The sequence below is a fragment of the Herpailurus yagouaroundi genome, unplaced genomic scaffold, assembly GCF_014898765.1.
Source record: "Herpailurus yagouaroundi ecotype Mexico unplaced genomic scaffold, PumYag 141, whole genome shotgun sequence".
In the NCBI taxonomy this organism is placed as follows: Eukaryota; Metazoa; Chordata; class Mammalia; order Carnivora; family Felidae; genus Herpailurus; species Herpailurus yagouaroundi.
Window position 1 is genome coordinate 8,273,889 of NW_024412396.1, and position 23,078 is coordinate 8,296,966.

General features: G+C 34.1%; 1 long non-coding RNA gene across 1 annotated transcript in view; it reads right to left on the minus strand.

Moving 5' to 3' along the window:
* LOC121031602 (uncharacterized) overlaps positions 1-22,056 on the minus strand; it is a 140,543-nt gene extending 118,487 nt beyond the window's left edge. Inside the window, exons 1-2 of the long non-coding RNA XR_005790798.1 lie at positions 21,922-22,056; positions 19,036-19,200 (exon numbers count right to left, since the gene is read on the minus strand). This is a non-coding gene — a long non-coding RNA (uncharacterized LOC121031602). The remainder of the gene's footprint in view (positions 1-19,035; positions 19,201-21,921) is intronic.
* Positions 22,057-23,078: the final 1,022 nt, after the last annotated feature.

A 23,078-nucleotide genomic window follows, 5' to 3' on the forward strand; every position in this document is an offset into this window, starting at 1 on the left:
CTGTTCATGCCATTTTGTGACTCTATAAGATTGGATTTGTGAGGTGCAGGGCACAGTATACAGTGGTTTTCAAATGCACTGAGAATATTTTCTTATAGTATCTCATTATACTAGTGTTCTAGAAAAATCTTTGCACAGAATATAGTTTAAAACTGAGGTCATACAAATGATTAATAAAAAGTTAAAGTAGCCGACTAGCATGCCACACTTAAAACTAGGAAAAAGCAAAGGGCTCTGACCACTCAGCCAGAGTTCTTTCCACTTTTCTGTCATAATCTCAGTGGTCACCCAAGTTCTCATGCTATTTTTTATTGAGTTTTTCAATCCTTCTCTTCACTTTGTATGCTATTAGGAATGGTTTATAGCCTCAAAAACAGTTTAGGCTTCGAGTCCCAATTAAGTCAAACAGCAAGAAATATACAGAAGGTTGACAGAGGGTCCTGTCAACAACAGGGAAAAGTCTATTGGGGTAGGCAGTCACCACATAACATGAGCACCAAACAACTACTGGCTCAAAAAGATCTCCTTGCCCAGGCCACCAGCAATTCTTATCATGTTGAGAGAGGTTTAGTAGGAAGAGAATAGATGATAAGAGAGTCAAAATGTAATAGCACCTTCTGTGTACAAGGCACTGATCTCGGCACCTTCACAAATATTATTTCCTTTATTGTCTGACCAATTGGAAAGGCAGATGGTCACTGTCATCCTTATTTTCCAGAAGAGAAAAGAAACACATAATTTCTAAGAAGCAGTAGTCAAAGGGCAAGTTTCACCTCAGGACTAACACACTGAGAAGGTCAGGGAAAAAGCAGCCCCAATCGTAGGCACTAAGGGTCAGGTGAGAGGAAAGATAGAGATTAAAAATGCACAACCTTATGTAGGGTTTATTATAATTACTAGAACCAAAGAGCAGCAAGAGTCCTTTTCAAACCTTAAATAATTAACACTGATATTAAAGATAGTTTTTAATAGTTAGAGATGCTCAAATAAAGACACAGATGCTGAAAGTTTCCAAGTGGACTCAAATCTCAGCATTGGCTAATTCAGGTAGAATGAAATCTGAGATTATGAAGATAATTTTTGACATCTCTATCAGTGCTTTAACAAAGCTATCAAATCCAGCTCTTAAAGGATCTTCAGTTCACTGCACTCATATGTTTTGGTGAGAAGTTTTGTTTCTTTGTTCCTGATGTAAACAACCAATTAAGAGTATTAAGATTTTCTGTGGGCCGTATATTCTTACTCTCACTAACTCAACCTTTTGATTTCCAAACATTCTTAAAAAAAATCCTATATTGTTTCATGTACTTGTGAAAGTTGTTATCAGAAATAAATTTCTTTCACTTAAACAGCTTTCAGAATGATTATTCATAAAGAGAAAAGAAAGAACTCTGTCTTACTCAGATGTGCATAATATTTAATTAGAAAACCATTTAGTTTCTCATTTTAACACTGTTTAAATATAAATCTTTATTATAAAATCACAAAATACAAAATTCATGTTTTCTATTCTATTAAAATGTCTAAGAAAAAATTTCACCTAATAATTTTAAATCCTGTAAAATAAAATGTCAACAGATATATTAAAATTTAATCCTCCAATATTAGTATCTGACTCATTGTCTTTATATACTAACATTGTCGCTGTTAAATCACTATCTATCAAATATAGGAACAGAATGATACAACATGGGATGAGCCAGATATGATCAGATAACTTAATCTATGCAATTGTGAATCTCATATTAATGAGGGAATCCACGTCAGAAATTAGTAACAGGAGGTATCTTACAGATGGATGGTGATAAAAAATTCCAATTTAAAATGAAAGTAGCAGCAATGCAAATTAGTGCAAAGTGTAACTTTTGTTCACAAAAAATTAAGGTCAAATTGCACAGATTTGGAATTAAATGTATTAATTCCAGACATTGTCAGCAGTCAGTGTCTTAGAGAACTCCATCACTCATTTTTCTGAGAGTACTATGAAAATTGTCTTAGGCAAGTGTCATATTCTAAATGGTATTTTTTTCAGTCCCTTCACCTTAACCTGTACACTTACATAAGTCTTTCAAATTTATAATAATTTCAAGAAATTTTCAAATGAGACCTCCAATTGAAAAGCCTATTTTTAAAGAAAAGCATTTGGGAAATAAAGTTCAATGTCTGAAGAGCTGAAATATTCTGTGTGAATACCAGCCCTGGACTGAAGATTTTCACTGAGGAAATAAGAGTTTCGAAGCATTTGGGACCAAAGGAAAAGAATATTTCTTCCCAAACATTTCCAGCTTAGAATATGGGGTGAGGAAACTGGAATTTTCAAAACTTGAAAAAAAAAGAGAGAAAACATTTTGGCTGATAAGATGCTCCTGAATAAAATATTATCTGAAACAAATGTTTAATTCAGAAAACACCTGCCAATGTAGATGTGCCCTTCAATAAATATGGCATCTCCATCCCCATTTAACATGTTTCTTAGCAATGAAATGTTGGCATTAAATTTAAACATAAGTGCAGTATAAAACAGGCATATAGCTATATCTTGTGGACATGGTGTTATAACAGCTAGACCAGGAATTTTCAATGTTTTGAAGTCACAACGTTTTTATATTAACACCATTTAGAGTCCCATAATTAAGTAGTAAGGTGTTTGATGATATATACAAGAGAATAATAATGTAATCACAGTGATACTAGTATGCTGTCAATAATTTATACAAAAGGAGTAATTGAAAATAAGGCTTATGATAATATTAAGACAACAAAGTTTGAGGATAAAGGCCATGAGGAATATAATAATACTTCCATTCCCCTTTTTAAGTTTTTTTTTCCTGAATCATATAAAATCTCTTCAAAACTGTTTTTACATATAAGTGGCAACACATACACTGTTTGTTTTCTAATGCCTCCTTGAATGCCCTTGAGACAAATGTATCTTTGTAGAACAGAGGCAATGAAACAATTTAGAGACCTGAATGGAAATGGATTCGTTCTTTCATGGATTTACAAATTGTATCTTTCCTAAAAACTTAGTGTATAAAACAAAAATCTGTAATTTCCAATAAAAACATCCAATGGGTATTATACTTGCAAACCATGAAAACTGGCAGACACTATGCACCCTTAATTTGAAGGATAATGTAAAAAAGTCCTGAAACTGGAAAACTGCAATTGTCAAAATAAAGAAAACCAGATGCTATCTTAGTTGAAAGAAAGTTTCAAGGCAAAAGAATATCTTAATTACTATGATAGTTATTATACTATATCCTTCAGGTTTGAATTGGCTTGAGGGAAAAAATCTTTAGAATTTTTTCAAATATATATGTTTATAACCAGAAACTTGTGGTTTAAAAACTCACCCAAATGCTTACTGAAAAAAAAGAGATTTTTTTTCTTTGAAAATGTACATATAATGGAATACAATTAAGATTATTTTATTCAAGAACTATTATAATGAAGTATTTTGACTGAGATGTTTAAAGCTTTTCACTTGAAACATCTGTCTTATTTTTATATATCAGTTTATCAGACCAAGTATTTGATAATACAGTCTTCAAGTATATGACATATAGCTCAGGTAAAATTACATGGGAGACTGGGAAGGAAAACATGGAATTAGACCTCCGTGAGAATGAATATACTAAAATACAGAGGAAAGACCAGCCATAGTTTTGACTGACTATGTGTAAGGGGCATTTTGTGCATACAGTGATTATGCAACGTCAGAAGGGAGAAAGGTGCTAAACATGGCAGTTCCAAAATTTTTTCATGTAAAAATAGGGTTTTCCTAATGTCTGGCCCTTGAGTAGGGGATTATAGGCCTCACCTCACTCGTGAAATCCTTTAGATTAATACTTGTATCATTTCTTAACTAACTGAAAGCTACAATTCTAAAAATCAAAATCCATTCTAACAATACTCAGGGTTCATTATATTACTAAATTGATTTCTTGAACTTCATTCAAGAGAATTTAATTATTGACTATTTTAAAACACCTACAAATACTTGTCCCTCAAGGACCAACTATTGTGGTGGCCTGAGGGATGCTTTTCCTCCTATTTTATCATTTTACAACTAAAGTGCCACGTATGAAAATTCTGACATATTAATATCTGAAAGCACAATGAGGCTTGTAAAGCATATAACACATATATTTTAAATCATAATGGAAAGCTATATTAATTCATATTCACAATATACATACTCAAGAAAGGATGCTCAAAAGTTATTGGAACTTCTTATAATACAAAGTCATATAGAATTTTGAATAATTTATTTTAAAACAAATTGTTAAAATGCAAAATGTCATTCAACATTGGCTAATATCATTATTTCTTAAAAAATACACAAGAAGTTACTCTCACTTCCAAATACCATGAAGCAGTTTATAATAGATCAAGGATCTTGCTGAAGACAATTAGGAAAAGCTGGATAACATGAAAAGACATAAGCTTGCAGGTACTGGAGAGTTGCTGACACAACCAAGGTTTGATGAACAAACCTTTGGAGAAAAAGGAATGTACCAAGATAAACCCAATTTTTTAAATATTTCTTTTTCTATCATGGTATATGCAATTCTTGTCTTAGGGCAAGGAGATGAGAAAGCAGGTAGAGGCCAGCTTCTACCTGCTGAGAAGGCAAAAACTAAAGTTTTGTGCTATCGAGACAGGCAGATATCTGAGGACTCTAGAGTCCCCCCAGAAAGGAAGAATCTCTTCTCTTCACAGAAGTTACCAATAAATCTGCATTTTTCATTACACTAGGAAGCCACGTAGAATGCAAATATAAAGTAGGACAGAGTGCTGGCATTCTCATGGCACTGGGAAACCTCTCAGTTGAAAACCTTGGAAAGCTATCTTTGGAAAGGGATGAATAAGAGGAAGACCAATCATTACAAAGACAGCAAATCAACCTCCAGTCAGCTCAATTCATCATTAGATTGGTATTTTCTATCCTTTTGTTACTTGCCAGAGGATGTGATGAATCCTCTCTGGAATGAGATAACAGAAATCAGTTCCTACAATCAAACACATGTCTAGGATTCAATAAAAATTACAGTCGTATTGAAGAAAAATTATCAAAGGAACAAATAGACAACAGTAAAGAACCATAGGTGACACAAATATTAGAATTATGAGACATGGAATTTAAGACAAATAGATCAATATGTTCAAAAAACAAAACAAGCCAGAAAATCTTACCATGCGACGGGAACATATAAAAAGAATTAAATAAAAATTCTAGACATAAAAATTTAGATTTAGATTTAAAATTCTATTAACTTAAATTTAGATTTCAAAGTATAGGCTTAACAATGGTTTGGAAAGAGCTCAAGGAGGGCTCTTAGACCTGAAAGACACATCAGTAGAAAATATCCCAACAGAAGCATGGAGGATAAAATGAGTGGAAAGTACAGATAAGATCATAAGATACATGTGGGTTGTGGTTAGAAAGGTCTAACATATATGCAGTTTGAGTCTTTGAAGAGAAAAGAGGAAAAATGTGGCAAAGGCAATATTATAGCAATTATTACTAAAAATTTTTCAATACTGAGGAAAAACTGCAAAGACAAACCCAGGATGTCTTATAAACCCAAAGCAGGTAAATTCAAAAAATATCACACTGAGTTTCTTCAACATAAAACATGTAAAAATCATAGATAAAGAGTTTAACCCTAAGAGTACCCAATGGGTGAAAAATCCATTACTGTCAAAGAAGTGGAGGAAAAAAAGGAAACCAGAAAGTAAGTGCTGAGAGGAAAATTAAAAAAAAAAAAAAAAACCTATTAAATTAAAATTTTATACCCAGATGAGATATCCTTCAAAAAATGAGGCTGAAATAAAAACAGAAACTAAGATTATTCAGAATAGTAGTTACATGAAAGAGTAAAAGATTTCTTTGAGCAGAATGAAAATGAATCCAGAAACAAAGAGAAAAATGCAAAGAATAAAGAACAATGGAAAATGTATCTTTGTTTACACAAACATATACACATATCAAAAATGTGAAAAGAATCTATTTTGTCATTTAAATATACTTAAAATTAAAATATTTGATGGAAATAAGACAAAAATAACAAAAATGGGTAAATGGAGATAAAGTGTTCTGTGTACCTTGCATGGTCTGGGAAGTAGTAAAAGTATAAATTTAAAACAGATGATCATAGAATAAAGATGTGAGTTATAATCTATAGGGTAAATGATGTTTAAAAAGTTAGGTATAATTACCAAACTAGCCTGGAGATTGGGGAGGTTGGACATAGATTGATAAAAATATTTGATTAGTGCAAAATAAGGAAAGAAAGAAAAGTAAAATGAAAATGATGAAGTAAGCAAGAAATAAATAGTATGATAGTAAATATAAACTCAAGTGTGTCAGCAATTACATTAAACATAAATGGAATAAATATGCCATTTTAAAAACAAAAATATCTGATGATTAAAAAATAAAAAAGCCCAGCTCTATGCTATTAAAAATGTCCTTAAATTCACAAAATGGTTGAAAGAAAAGGACAAAAACCATGTATCTTTACAAATACAAAGAAATAGAAAACTAGTGTGGCTATACTGACAGATAACAAGGTATATGTTCAGGTACATAATCCTGCTAGAGATAAAAAGGAGCATTTTCTAATGATAAAAGCGTTAATACATTAGGAAAATACAGCAATTTTAAATTTATATACATCTGCTGACATTGCTGTAAAATATACGAAGCAAAATAAGGTGGACAGAAATATAAAATGCACAAAAGTCATAATGGGAGGTTTTAATACCTCTCTTAGTAATAATATAATAAACAGACAAAATAACAGTAAGGATATAGAAGAACTTAGCAAGAAAATAAATAGTCTTGACCTAACTGAATCATTTAGAACATTCTTTCAAGTACACATAGAATGTATAACAAAATAGATGTCATTTTTATCAAGGTTGGTGTATGTCCAACAAATTCTAGAGAGGTGAAATCATGGTGTATCCTCTGACTTTATTACTATTAGATTAGAAAACAACTTTTTAAAAAGATAAGTGAAAAGTCCACAGATTTTAGGAAATTAAAAAGTACACTTTTAGGAACAGACTAAATGTCCTTAATTTGTTAATAGGTACCTATATAAAACCTATAGCACATATCATGTGTTGTAGTAAAACATACAAACTTCCCCTGCCCACACAAGACAGAGAAAGAAACAAAGATGTCCATTAGTGCCTCTTCTGTTCAACATCTAGTCAGAGTGATAAGGAAGAAAAAGAAATAAGAGATATAAAGCTTAAAAATAGAAATATAATATCATTTACAGATGACATAACTGTATAAAATCCAAAGTCTTCTATAGTAAAACTAAACAAAATCAGAATTTTAAATGAATTAAGCAAGTGAACTACATAAATGGTCAATATAAAAATATAAATTGTATTTGTATAGACCATTGACAATTGCAAAATGAAATTCTAAAAATATAGATATAATTTGCAATAGCAGCTCAAAAAGCAAATGCCAAAGAAAAAAAATCTAACAAAATATGTATAAGACCTCTACCCATAAAAATGCAGAATACTGAGAGAAATTAAAGAAGACAACTAAAATTTTAAAACTACTAAAACTTAATAAATATAAGACTATTAAAACTAAAAGAATTGAGAGAAACTAAATGAGACTATTAAAACTACCACGTTCATAAGAAGAATACAATGTTGAAAGCATAGCATTTCTCCTAAAAGTGATACATAGATTTGATGTTTTCCCAATCAAAAATCTAGCAAACATTTTTAAAGGTGTATATTGGCAACATAATTTTCAATTCAAAGGGATAAGAAAAATAACAAAATCAAAGGATATACATTACTAGAAATCAAGACTCAATAAAAAGTACAATTAAGACAGTGTAGAGCACAAGGAAACTTAAAAAAAAAAAGAATCTAATGACAATCTACACATACACTTGGTTTATGAAAAAGGTGACAGTGAACTGCAAAATTGAAAGATGTGTCTTTTCACTTCTCTAAAGAAGACATCCGGATGGCCAACAGGCACATGAAAAGATGTTCAGCGTCGCTCCTTATCAGGGAAATACAAATCAAAACCACACTCAGGTATCACCTCACGCCAGTCAGAGTGGCCAAAATGAACAAATCAGGAGACTATAGATGCTGGAGAGGATGTGGAGAAACGGGAACCCTCCTGCACTGTTGGTGGAAATGCAAATTGGTGCAGCCGCTCTGGAAAGCAGTGTGGAGGTTCCTCAGAAAATTAAAAATAGACCTACCCTATGACCCAGCAATAGCACTGCTAGGAATTTATCCAAGGGACACAGGAGTACTGATGCATAGGGGCACTTGTACCCCAATGTTCATAGCAGCACTCTCAACAATAGCCAAATTATGGAAAGAGCCTAAATGTCCATCAACTGATGAATGGATAAAGAAATTGTGGTTTATATACACTATGGAATACTACGTGGCAATGAGAAAAAATGAAATATGGCCTTTTGTAGCAACGTGGATGGAACTGGAGAGTGTGATGCTAAGTGAAATAAGCCATACAGAGAAAGACAGATACCATATGGTTTCACTCTTATGTGGATCCTGAGAAACTTAACAGGAACCCATGGGGGAGGGGAAGGAAAAAAAAAAAAAGAGGTTAGAGTGGGAGAGAGCCAAAGCATAAGAGACTGTTGAGAACTGAGAGCAAACTGAGGGTTGATGGGGGGTGGGAGGGAGGAGAGGGTGGGTGATGGGTATTGAGGAGGGCACCTTTTGGGATGAGCACTGGGTGTTGTATGGAAACCAATTTGACAATAAATTTCATATATAAATAAAAAAAAAGATGTGTCTTTTCAATAAATGGCATTGGGCCAAATGAATATACATAAGGAAAAAATTATAACCAATTCCTACCCTATAGAATATACAAAAATAAATTCACATGATCCATAGATATAAAAATAAAGGTAAAAGTATAATTTCCCCCCAAATAGGACCATACTGTCACATCCTTGTGGTAAAGACATCTGTAACAGGACACAATATGTGCTCATCATAAAGGAAAAGACTACATTAAAATTAAAAGATTATATTAATCCAAAGACATCAGTAAGAAAGTGAAAAAGACAAACTTTAGACAGAAAAAATGGTTGGAAAGCTTTTATCTCACAAAATGATATATGTGTAGAATATACCAAGTACTGCAAAACCATAAGGAAAAAGGTTTAAAAAGAGAAAAGAAAAATGGGCAACCAATAGTTCATAATAGACAATATCCCATGGCCAGTAAACACAGGGAAAGTGGTCAAAACTTATCCGTTGTCAAAAGAGGACAAATTAAAATTACAATGTCATATCACTACCTACCCACCAAAATGGCTTACATTAAAAAGAGTATAACACCAAACTCTGAAAATACATCATACATTGCTGGTGCAATCATGATATGGCACAATCACTTTGGAAAACTGTTTGGTCAAATCCACCACCGCTGAACATACCTTACTCAGTGTTTCCACTTCTAGATACATATTTAACAGAAAAGTCCACTTATGTATCCAAAATACATATCAGAAGATCAAAAGAAGCCAACATTTGGAAACAACCATGTCCATCAAAGTAAAGATAAATGATTTGGGGGGATATTCATGCAATGAAATGCTCTACAGCAATGAAAATAAATGAACTGCAATTACACATTTGTTTATAGCATGGGTACAAGAAAGTATATACCATATGTTACTACTAATAATAAAGGTCAACAACATAAAATCAACCCAAGCAAACAGGAATTAAGAAAGTGATTTCGTTGGGGGCTAGTGGTAAGATGGGACAAAAGGGAATTTCTTATATGCTAATAGTGTTCTATTCCTTTAAATCATTGGGGGTTACATGGACGTGTTCACTTTGTTCAAATATTCAATACTCTGTACACTTACATCTGTGCATGTTTGAACATGTGTTTAACTTCAATGAAAATTTACTTGACACAAAACAAATAATTACATAGTAATGAAAATAGACTTCAAAAGACATTTCTCCAAAGAAGACATACAAATGGCTGACAGACACATGAAAACATCATGTGAAACCAGACACATGCTCAACATCACTAATTATCAGGGAAATAGAAATCAAAACCACAATGAGATGTCACCTCACACAAGTCAGAATAGCTAAAATCAAAAACACAAGAAACAACACGTGTTGGCAAAAATGTGGAGAAAGAGAAACCCTATGTGCTGTTGGTGCAAAGGCAAATTTGTGTAAAATAGTATGAAGGTTTCTCAAAAGTTTAAATAGAATTACCAATTGATCCAGTAATTCCACTACTGGGTACTTACCAAAAAGACCCCAAAAATACTATTTCAAAAAGATATGTGCACCCAATATATATATATATATATATATATATATATATATGTGTGTGTGTGTGTGTGTGTGTGTGTGTGTATACACATATGTATGTATGCACATATATATATACACACAAATATATATGCATACACATAATAGAATATTACTAAACCATTAAAAAGGATGAAATTTTTTTCATTTGCAAGAACATACATGGATCTAGAAGGTATAATGCTAAGTGAAATAAGTCAAAGACAAATACCATACAATTTTATTCACGTGTAGAATTTAAGAAACAAAACAAACAACCAAAGGAAAAAGAGACAAACAGAGACAGACTCTGAGCTATAGAGAACAAACTGATGGTTACCAGAGGGGAGGTGGAGAGGGTGAAGGGGATTAAAAGCACACATTGTGTTGAGCACTGAGTAATGTATAGAATTGTTGAATCACTATGTTGTAGGGCTGAAACTGATACAATACTGTACTTAATTATACTGGAATAAAATAAGAGAGAAAAAAGCTTTGCCTTTTCATGTTCTTTACTGACTTGTTATACCAATAAAGAAATTGTACCATAGCTGTGGGTTCTATATTGGCTTCATGAAGACTTTGGTCTTCAGATTTACTAATGACAAATAGAAGTTAAGGACGTTTACTTATAAATACCTCTATAACAATAACTCCATGTGAAAGGCACTATGAAGTTCCATGCAATGCTTATACCTTAGAATTTCACATGCTTGTACTTTTTCCCTTAAAATATAAAAAATTATATTTAGAATTAATTATCTTATTGTATCATGGCTACATAACTACCAAGTGAGTAGGAGGTAATACCATTATCCCATCTAACAAGTGAGGCAGAATGAACGAAAAACACAGCCCAAACCCATCTACTAAAAAGGGTTTTTACTAAAAGAGAACTGATTGATTCCGTACTTATTTTGTGAACTGCAAACTCAAACATCCAATTTCTCTTTTGACCTAATCTACCAGACACAGACTCCACCAGTCATTTTTCAGAAACTAGCTTTTAATATCGCCTTCAGTGGAGAAGTCCATGAACACTTGTTCCAGACACAAAATGCTTTGGACAGCTGTCCGCATTTCTCTCCACACCTTTCTTTTCAAGACTCCCTCAATTCTTCTGATTATATCAGATAGACAGCCTGACTGACATGCTAATCGGCATTCAACACCTTATGTAGCTCTACTCTCTCCCACTAAGAGGGCAGCTAAATTTCCTTTAAAGAGAGAGAATGTGTCCCCTGATCCAGAATTCTGACAGCGGCATCAGTGGGAGTGAGAGGTAGACTGCTTCTTTTTCTTAAAGGAAATGAACATTGTTACATCCACGTTAAACTTCCACGCAATATATATGAAAGTAGTAACAATGCCTCAAAAGATCTGGTGGGTGTCCTGACGACAGTACATCTCATCCTCCTCAAAACAAAAGTTATTTCTGATGTGATTTATGGGACCAATTTGTCTTACCTCACCAGAATCATGTTAGTCTATCTGATTATGTTCCAGGCTATCTCTAGGGATCAACTTCTTTAGTGGGTAGTTAATTCTAGGAGTGGTCTACATCTATGAATCTAGCCTCTAAAATTCTCCAGTTTGTCTCAAACTGGTTTATATTGCCTTGTACTCAGGAAAGGGGCTCTCATTCTCTCACAGTTAGGTGGACCAAGTCATTAAAATAAGCGTTTATTCCTCCCCCACCCCGGCCCCCGCCCAATTATAGGCACCAAACCCTACATGGAAACATGATTTCATTCAACGTGATAGCTATCGTGAAATCCACGCTGGAAAATTTAACCAAATTCACTTCTCCTAATTTCAATCCCAGTATGTTCTTTCAAAATTGTCTGAATTATATGATGTTAGCAAAGAACATCAGCAATGAAACATGAATTATAATTGACAGTATGCTAGCCCAGTAGTTAGTATGCTAGACAGTAGCTAGTATGGAGCTTGAGAACTTCAGCTACCAGGTCTTCTTGGTTTCAGTTTCCCATCTCTACCCCTGTAAGGTCCATTCTACATGTTCCCTAAGCAAATCTCCTTAAAATTCACGTTGTTGATGTTCTTAGAAGAGCAATATCTTCTGGTGTACTTTCAGAATCGAGTCCAAAATTCACAGCTGACGATAATAATGGGCTAACTTCCCTCACTCTCTCATCTTTGCCTATCATGATTATCTATTTCCGTTACCTACTCTTAGATCCATCAGCTATTCCATTCAACTGGAAGAAAATCTTTTCATTTACACACACACACACACACACACACACACACACATTTTCTTCTAGGACATAACCAGTTGATTTGAGGGAAATAGACAATATGCAAAGAGCTAACGTTATTTAAATATTCAACACTATCATTTAAAAATGCTAGGATTCCATACAGGCTAATTATTTAAGATAAAGAACAAAATATTCAGGAGATACTTAAAATTGGAATGGAACTCAAGTTATTCTGCTGTCAGCTATTATGAGGTTTCAACATTGTGAAAATTATTAGATTCTGGATTTGTTACTATAAAGAGGAAGGACTAGTCTTTAAGTTAATGAATGAATGTTGCAGGTTTCAAATTCTTATACTTTCAATTTTTATTCACAAAACCTATTGCCAGAAACAATATTTTATTAACTGAATAGCATTATTATCTTTCCTCCCAGGATTTATTTACAGCATATCATTAGTGACACAAACACCTTTATGTACCCAAAATATTTTTCTATATACAACCAACTGGAAGAATTAATTATTTATTAGTATTTAGACCCTGAATTTATTTAAATGGCCTTTGAAAGATATTTCAAAGTCCTCCAAGACCATTATAAAGTACTAGGGGTAAATTCATGTTTGTCATCCAAATTCCTTACTGGTTTTCAATGAACTTCTCACTTACCTGGATACTATGGGTTTACACATGCTGTGAGCCTTGAATATTGATTTTCACTTAAAAATTTTAAAGAGATGATCTGGATTGTAAGTAACATAAACTCTGTGGGTATTTAAAATTGAAGAGAGCTAAGAAGAGTTGCTTTTAGAAAGAGCAAAGAGGACAAGTGAACAATTTAAAAATGGAATGAATGGAATTTAAAAATGCAAATGAGTGAATCATATTTTTCACAGAAGCCAGATGTCCACTTGCTTCCATGTTACAAATCAGTATAAAGGCTTATTTGTAAGGCAAGGTTTACGCAATAAAAACAAAATGATGTATTTAGAAAAACAGTCTATTGATCCATCTGGTTTCAAGGTCTATGTAAGAAAGAAAAAAAGATGGCATTTTTGTTAACTTCACCTCAATTATCAAGATCAGAGTTGTTAATTTTCCTTCAAAAGGCCAGCAAATATGCACTACTTTGTATGCAAAATTTCTCTGTGTGTACTTACTGAGCATTTTCTGTAAAGAGATATTTCCTAAAAGATTAAGAACCACTGCCCTTCCAGCCCAAACATCTCCATTTTAAAATCACATTGTTTGCAACTTCATTTGGTTAGATATTAAGACACGAGTGCGGTATTTTAAGAAGTCAAATATCCTGCAAGTAAAATTTTTTCTTGAAATAGTCCACTTTGGTAAGTGGATCAGAAATTAATACACTTGGGAAACAGGAAGAAGTAGAAATGACAAAAGCACTTAAACATCAAAGATAATCATTTTGTTAAGATAATCATTTAGCCTTGGAAATGATAATACAAAAATCACCTAGGACAGACAAAAAGATATATTAAAAATTACACTACTACTTCAAGCATATTTACATTTATTTGGCTGAGGGTTTGGGCATTTGCATTAACATAATCAGTTACACATATTTGATCAAGTCCACCAAAAAAATAAATAAACTGAGAATTGAGAAATTTACTCAAACTGTTGAGTCATTGAATTTAACACTATCATATCACTTGAAAATTTGTGAATGGGAGGGGCATAAGGAGAATAGAAACCAATGCATCCCTCGGATGCCTAAAATCACTCAAAGTTAGCCAAAGTATATAATACAGATGCTATTTCTTGCATTTTTATTTGAATGATCTCTTGGAAATTTCTACTTCAAATCCCTTACTATACTACCATAACCACTATTTCACACCTCTATTTTTTAAAAGGGCTACACAGAAGAGAGGGAATGGAGATTTATCAATTATTGAGAAAATGGAGGTGGAAGACAACCAACACCTACCAGTAAGGCTCTTTGACACCCACATCCATATAATCCACCAGAGACTGTTATTTGATCAAAAATAAGTATATTTTCTGGCTTATTTCACTAGATTTAATTCAATCTTTGCTATATTTTTTTTAAAAAATTTTAATGTTTATTTATTATTGAGAGAGAGAGAGAGAACACAAGCAGGGGAGGGGCAGAGAGAAATGAAGACACAGAATCCGAAGCAGACTCCAGGCTCTGAGCTGTCAGCCCAGAGCCCAGCGTGGGGCTTGAACTCAAGAGCCTTGAGTTTCAGCCTGAGCTGAATTCTGACGCTCAATCTACTGAACCACTTAGCCGCCCCTCAACCTTTGCTTTACATAAATAGAACTTGCCTAACTAAACAGAATTTTTAAACAAGGGTTGTGGCTAAATAACACAACTTAAACAGTGTACAGTTTCTAAGATTTTCTTTTGGAGTTACTAGACCAATCCATTTTTACCTTCTGTACCTAAATGCAACTTTATTACAATCTGAGAAATATAATGCATTTAATATAAGGCCAGGGAGTTATAGAAGCTACTTAAAATAAGAAACCTAAGTTTCACCTAGCTTTTACAGTAACTAAGGCAGGTATTTTATACAGGGAACGATAGCTCAGGAATACATCTCTCAGCGGAGTTGTTAATATCTATTCCTATGGTATACAATAAGATGCATTCATTCTTCATTAGCTCTTTTTGGTAAGGACACAATATTATTTGCTTAGGAAATGAACCAGAAGTCGTTATTTGATCTTATTATTTTCTGAAATCACCAGGCCAAGTCATATGACTTGGACTCATAATGTAGGAGATCACCTAAGGCCTTGCTCCTCACAGTGTGAACCACAGACCAGCAGCATTAGCATAACCTTTGAGTGTGTTCAAAATGCAAATGTTCCCACCCACCCTAGGCCTACTGAATCAGTATCTTCAATTTGACAAGATCCTCAGGTGATTCATATACAGATTAAATTTGAGAAGCACAGGTCTAGATTAGAGGTTCTTCAAGTGTGATCCTCAACCAGCAGCATCAGCCTCACCTGTGAGTTGGTAAAAAAACGATAATTCATCAATCCAACTCTAGGCCTACTGTACTTTAACAGGTTCTCCAGGTGGTCCTTATGCACATTATAGTTCGAGAAACACTGACCTAGATCATTAAATTCTGATTTTGTTGGAAATATTTTCTATGTACCAAGCCCTCCTGCTACCTGCTTCTTTTTCACACCTACTAGAAAGAGAATTCTTCTAACACAATCCTTTCTATTCTATAATAGAAAGGGGGGGGGGCAGGAAAGCTTGTATATTTGGCTGTTCTTGGAAAGGCCTAGAATCCCATCAAACATTTACAACAATTTGAGGATAGGTTTCCCTATTTGAGTTTGTTATTATGCCAGCATCATTCCTATTATCTCAACAGATACCATGAACGTCTCCTGGCCACATTCACTTATTTTTACTTTCTCACACATGAGCACGCACATGCACACAAACACACCATTCAAAAAACGGAGGTACTGATTATGTAGCAAGTAGTCATATTAGTTACATATTTAGTAGTTACTGTCTTCCCCTTAAGAGAAGAAAGAACGCCCAATACCAGAACAAATTGGCAAAAGCAGAACTTCACAATCATGCACATTTTTAAAGCCACAAAAAAAAAATGTGTTAAAGCCAATGGCCTCCTAAACAGTACAGATTAACTCAGTTCTCCTGTGGCCATCTTTGGTCTCTTGGCAAGAAACTGAGGTAGTCCCATTTTTACCATCAATCTAGTTCAGGGATCACCTTCTCTATGAAGCCTTCCAGTCCCTCCGGGGCAAAATTAGAAGCCCCTCCTCTGACTTCCCATAGAAATGTTGGTGTGCATTTATCAGAACCCTTGTTGTGTTGTGTTGTTAACTTTGGTTTACTGCCTCAATCGCCAGACTATGAATATATTAAAGGTCTGGAACTTTATCTTTCGTCTCTGAATAACTGATAGTAAGGATGGTCAGGCTCTTCAGTTGGTTCTCCATAAATATCTCTGATGGAACAAATGAGTAAATGAATGAAACTATCATGGCAAAAAGAATATATCCTTTCAAAGCATAAGAGCTCTAACAACAATGGAAACATCAGGCATCTGAAATAATTACAAATCTTGCATTCCTTCTTAGGTTAAGAGTGCTAGAATCTTGTTTGTTTTGTGCCCATGTAGTCCCTAAACAGTTTAAATGACTTGCCCAGATTTATATAGCATGATATTAAAAAATCAGTCAAATATCTTTTTGGTTTTTCCATTGGCCAACACTGTTACTTCAAAGACCGTGAATGAACCCAATTATGTGCCTTTCACGCTTAAATAATTATGAAAATTATATTGGATTTCACCTGAGCCATCACATTACTTGTTACATATTTTAGAACTGTAAAACATGTTTTTCATTCTGCATCATCACTTGTAAGCCTCAAAATTCTTACTATTGGAAATAGATTTTCTCCTGTCTGCTTTAGGGTAACATTGAAACACTTCCAGATCTCATTTCACCTTAAAAGTCCTCTTCCTTTTTCAATACCTGTGCTTGACTCCCCTTAATGTTAAAGTTGTGTGCACACACTAGTGAGACAGAAGACAACTTAACACTGCTTGGGAGGATTTCTTTCTTATGCTTTGGTCCCAAACAAGTACATGTGATATTGGATGACCTTCTGCTCCAGACTTCAGCCACTTACACAGTGGCTTCCTTTTCATAGATGTAGCAAAGAAGAGTTTAGGCCTCAAACCTTTGAAGTGGAGCATCAGTAATTTACCATATGAGCAATGAACAATCCCAAAGATCTCTGGGGCCAGAAAATCAACATTATTAACAGTACTATGCTCTTACCCCAAAATTACCCTCGTCCACACTTTAGCTTTCCAAATGTATTTTAGTTACAGAAGGCTAGTCAAGTGCCATATTTGAAGAAGTGAAGATAAACAGGGATACAAGAAAAAGACAAAAGTGGTCGCAGTAAAGACAATAATATAAACAAACACCTTATGAATATAACCTATCATACGCTTATTTACTTGGTTTCTTACTGAGAACATTTGTATAATTCTCTTGTACAGGTGACAAAATCAGTTCATGAAACACCATTCCCGGGACTAGAAAAATTTTTCAGGGCAAATATATTCAAAATGTGCTCACTGAGCTAAAAGAAATGCAGACTCTGTGTGTGTGTGTGTGTGTGTGTGTGTGTGTGTGTGTGTGTGTGTTTGCATGCGTGTGTTCTGCCAACTAAATATGTGATTTTGAGATACTTCAAGGGAAAATATATTATTTCTGTATGTCTTCCCCACCTACATACTACAAAATGACTACATAGATGTCATGTCAAAGCCATAATAATTTCTTAACTACATGGAGGGAGATATGAAAAGAACGAATACTGAAAGATGTCTTAAGCCTCAGGGCTGTCAAATACTGATTTATAGTAAATTTCTACCAAAACAAGTCTGAAGTAAACAGATATTAATTTTGCATTAAAAATATCTTATTCATTCAGATCATGGCAAAGATAATTTGTAAAATGAGAGACCTAGAATATATAATCCTATACATCTTTGATTCCATGGAATGTATTAATGATTATTCAGATTCTTACCCAAAGTGAAACAATGACACTATAATACAGGAGGAAAACAAGTTTCTGTAACATTGTGAATAACAGTGCCATTGTAATATCTGAATTTATTTTGCTTTAAATACAAATATTAACTTATTCTTGTTGTTTGTAAAACACCATAAGAAGAAAAAAATGGGAAAAAAAAAACCTTAATGGATAACTAAAGAGCTCTGTATGCTAAATTCAATTCAGGTTTAATTTTGAACAGAAATCTTTTAATGTGTATTTGGTTAAGGATATGTGATCTGGTCACAAACAATGAATGGCCTAGGATGTAAGACACAGCTGTGAGTTTTAAAACTACAACTTAGAGAATTTTAATGTCTTAAATTTATCACTGTCTGTGATTTTACAATAGTCCCATAATCTACTTTAATAATAGCACATGCTTTTTATTATTTTGTGAAGTCTCAACCCCACCCTTCAAGGAAATCAGATTTCAGAAGTTCTCACACAAGTCAAAACCCTCCAACATGAAATTTATAATCAAAGACTCAGCCCAGAAATAAATGTAAATTCTGTTCAAGTAAAGTATCTCTCTCTCTCTTAAATGTTCTCACATATCAAATCACTGCATTCATCCCTATGTATTATTTCTGCTATAAAAATATCAGTGTGCTTTTGGAAAGGTTTTTACTCTTACAAAATTATTGAGATGTCTACCTGAAAATCAATGGTAGGTTTGGTGACATAATTACTCTAATTCTCAAAAGCCAGGCATTCATAAATGTGGAGCTATGTCTTTTCCTGGTGGTAAAGTTCAGGATTTGCTAATTGGTACAATCAGAGAGCAATAGTTTCAAGGCTGCTGCAGCAGTATGCTTACCTAAATTGATGCACAAGCTAGGTCCATGACGAGAAGCACTCATTTACCCATAAAAACTGAGAAATGATATTGCCCAGTAATCAATTTGCGTAGGCAGTTGTTCATAGATGTGTCTCTGATCCATGCACTAAAAAGCAGAGCCATGTAGTATCTTATTTCTTCACCCTCCAAAGGAAAAGTCAGAAAACAAATCACAGAGAAGGGACTCAGAAAACACAAGAGCTGTATCTTCAGCCCACATAAGCTTATTATATGGTTGTACAGTTATAAGAATTATATCAGTAAAGCACCTAAATAGACATTTCACTTGAAAGTAAGAAAATATAGAGCCCTATAATAAAAATAAAGACTTTGCAAGCCAGTGTTAGTTTCCTGTTTCCAAGTTCATGAAAGAGATTATAAATAGCATGTACTTTTTAACATGCACAGTCTATAGCTTTCAAAAATAATATTAGATAGAGTATACAATACATTTATTTAGTTATTGCTTACAGCAAGATAAATATCTGTCATTTTATCTATACTTCTACCCATAACTAGAAACTATGACAACCCCCCTTCACTGTATTTGTATTATTAAAGATTTTGTAAGGCTACCATAGCTATATTTACATATGTACAACTTGAGGTGCATGGGAAAAAGCAAGTAATCAAGAGCTTCAATTTGGTGTCTTAAGAATTGTCCTCCATTCTATTATCCTGCGATTGTGTTCAGAGCTCGAGAATTTAAAATGGGGGAAAAAAACACCCTCATATAGCAATCACCATTTTTCCTGTAATCAAGTCCATACTTCTTTTCATATTCTTTCACTGGATTGCTTTTCTCTGTTTATTGTTGTTGCTAAACAAGGTGAGAGTTTAGACGACATTTTTCAGTGATGATTTCTTTTGCAATAACAAAATCTTAAATGCAGTCTCTCTTTTCCTCCTGCTATATGCTATCAAATTCATCTTTGTATGGAAGGCACAAACTAAAATGAGTAAATTGCCCTTAGTAGGTAGTACTCTTTTCCAGACACTAGGAAGTAAATTGTCAAAGAGTTACATAGGGTTTTAGCCGCATGATTCCCATTGACTTTAATGGGAGCTGCACGGAAAACACCCCATGCAAAGCTTAGAAAAGTAGGGGTTAGTTTTGCTTATGATCTCCACTATATTTTATACCCTCTAGCCCCGAACATTCTCTCTTCACATACCTCTCTGTTCTCCCCTTTCCCTGTCCTACCCCTAAATGGATATAAATCTAAGGTCATTTCATTTAGCTATCTGTGTACATAGCTACTCAACATACTCCACCCCTAACACCATATCCAAGTCTCGCAGTGAAACATCTCTTTCTCCAACCCCCAACTCCAAACCACCCAATGTCCAGTTTACATGGATAGCTAGAGAAAAATGTGTTTTTCATGTTTTTAAGGATTATTATAATATTAACAGTATTTTTTAAATTTGTACTGTGTTTCAAGTGATATCAAAATTGCCTAAATTAGATTCTTTCCTCCATCTTAAAAAGTGCCTATGTAGTATTACCACTTTCACTATTATTTACATTCAAAGTAGTTTTAGTATTTTCTGAAAGTTCCCTTAAAGCACAAATATATAAGCTACTGGGAAATACACGAGGCATTGTAAGGCAGTTATCATAGCCACTTAAGTAGCAGTTAGCTAAAGTGTTTCATAGTACAACTAGTGAACAACATAATAGATACCATGATGTTAGATACTGGCAGAATGGGTACAAGTTTCTATCATGTCTGGGGAATGAAGGACACTCTTGTCTCTGTGATAGAGACAGCAATACCACAATTGCCTTATGTCACTCTTATATAATACATTGCAACACACACACACACACACACACACACACACACACACACCCTATGGGATTGTTCTAATTCCCTAGCAAGTTTTGATTGTGGAGAGAGCCAAACTAGGCTAGCTTTGAGCTAGATTTTTATGAGTGTTTGGTTCTGTATAGAATGCACAAAAGGCCCAATCTTCGTGCCTACCACTTTTTTCATTACTGTGGCATTAATTACAAAGTAAGATGCCAAGTAATTGGCAAGGGGAACACTACTTGCTTATTTATCGGATACCTTTATCCTATGCCCCTGGCTTCTCTCCTTTACTGCACTTTTATAATAGATTACCAGAGTAGCAATGTAAAGAGTAAAGGGTCTTTCCTTTGCACATTTATAACCCAACTTACCTTGAATTCTTTGTCTTATTTCAAATCACACCAGTAAGAAACGGTTTGCACTTAGCCACATATTAATCAACACACAATATACACACATACGTCTAAAACAAAGCAGAGTATGTTCTGCTAAAAGCAACTGGTTTACTACCAAAAATCTTTCCAGTTCATTCTTACACCTATGGATTCATTATTTCTAGGAAACACTGTGGGAGTGTGCCATAAAATATCAGACAAACAGCGAACATCCTGAAATCTTCTCAACACAGAGTACCTCAAAAACATACCAGAACATACTTTTTCTCAATTTGTTGTCTTATTTGTCCCCAGTTATCATCAATTACTACTGTTCTGTCTCTGTGTTGATCATGACAAAAGATATGTTTTTCATAAAATAACACGTTTGGACATAACGAGAACGTCGGTTCCCATCTTTCCCGTTGCCGCATAGCACGTCTCGTGCTGTACAGGCGCAGTTGGCTGTCCAAGGACCCTGATGCCAAATTGCGGAGGATATTCTTGTCGCAGTGACAAATTGCTTGCTGGTGGGCTGTGCAGAGTGTTGTTCTGGCAGCATCAGAGTTGTCTACGTGTCTGTCACTTGGTTAGGCTGCTTCAACGCTAGGTGATTTCATCCCCACCCCCCCCCTCCCCTCTCCTTTTCCTTCAATGCGATTTTTCAGACTTACCTTCGCTTCCCAGTGAGTGGGGGCTTAACTTTCACTTGACAATGAGCCTATGGAAAAGCCTCCCAAGCTCTCCGTACAGGTATCTGTAGGGTGAGAGAAGGATTTTTTTCACTGTGCCATACTTGTTTTCCATACAAACCTACAGGCTGCCATTACAGCCACCCACATCCCTGTTGGCAACGCACTTATGCAGCGAGCGCCTTAATGAATCCAGACAAAACTGCACAGCATTCCTGACACACAAGAAAATCATGCATTTTAATGGTATTGCAGGGTAATTTATTTCTTCAGTCTGTAAAATGTTGATGGTCAATGTTATTTGATAACATTTCAGCAAAAAGATTATTTTGCTTTTGATTTGACGCTTATTTTTAAAACGTAAAAGATTTTTTTTTAAATTCCTTACATTAAGTATATTTCTTCAGCGAGGATCTGCTTTAAAAACAAAAAAGGGCAGAAATGTAAACGAGTAGACAATATTCTGTAAACAAATTAGCTTGTAAACATACTGCAGGCAATCCCAAGTGTCTGCTGACTACCTATGAAGGTATATAATTTAATGCCTCCAGATAATTTGTGGGTAAAGTCTAACCGGTTGACATTTTGAGATAAATAATAAATAATACTCCTATTTCATTACAGAGTTTATAATTAAGTATAAACGTAAAGGCATTTAAAAAAAACTATAACTACAGGAGATACAGTATTGTAAGATTGTTTTGTATAACTGAAAAGGATAATGTAATGATGTAGGAGGCCTTTTTTATTCTATGGAATGACAGATTTTTTTCCATGAAACATATTCTGCAGCAAGGGGCTATTATTTAAGACTCGAGGATGTATAAAAGAAGCTAATGGATTTTTCACAAAGGATAATATACAATGAAATAATTCTAAAAGGAAACGAAGGAGCTTTTAATCTTGTGTAAGAAAATGTTTGTTTTTGCTCCTCTCATATATAAATGTATTTGTTAGTTTTATTGTTAAAACTGTAGCCTTGAATCAAGTAGATGTAACGTTCTTCTAAATACTTTAATATGGAGATAGTTGATAAGATTTTTCCCCAAGAAATAGACATAAATGGAGATCTACCGAAGATCTCACATACATCAATTACAAGCAGTAATAATAAACGTGCAAGGAGGGGAATTTGGAGG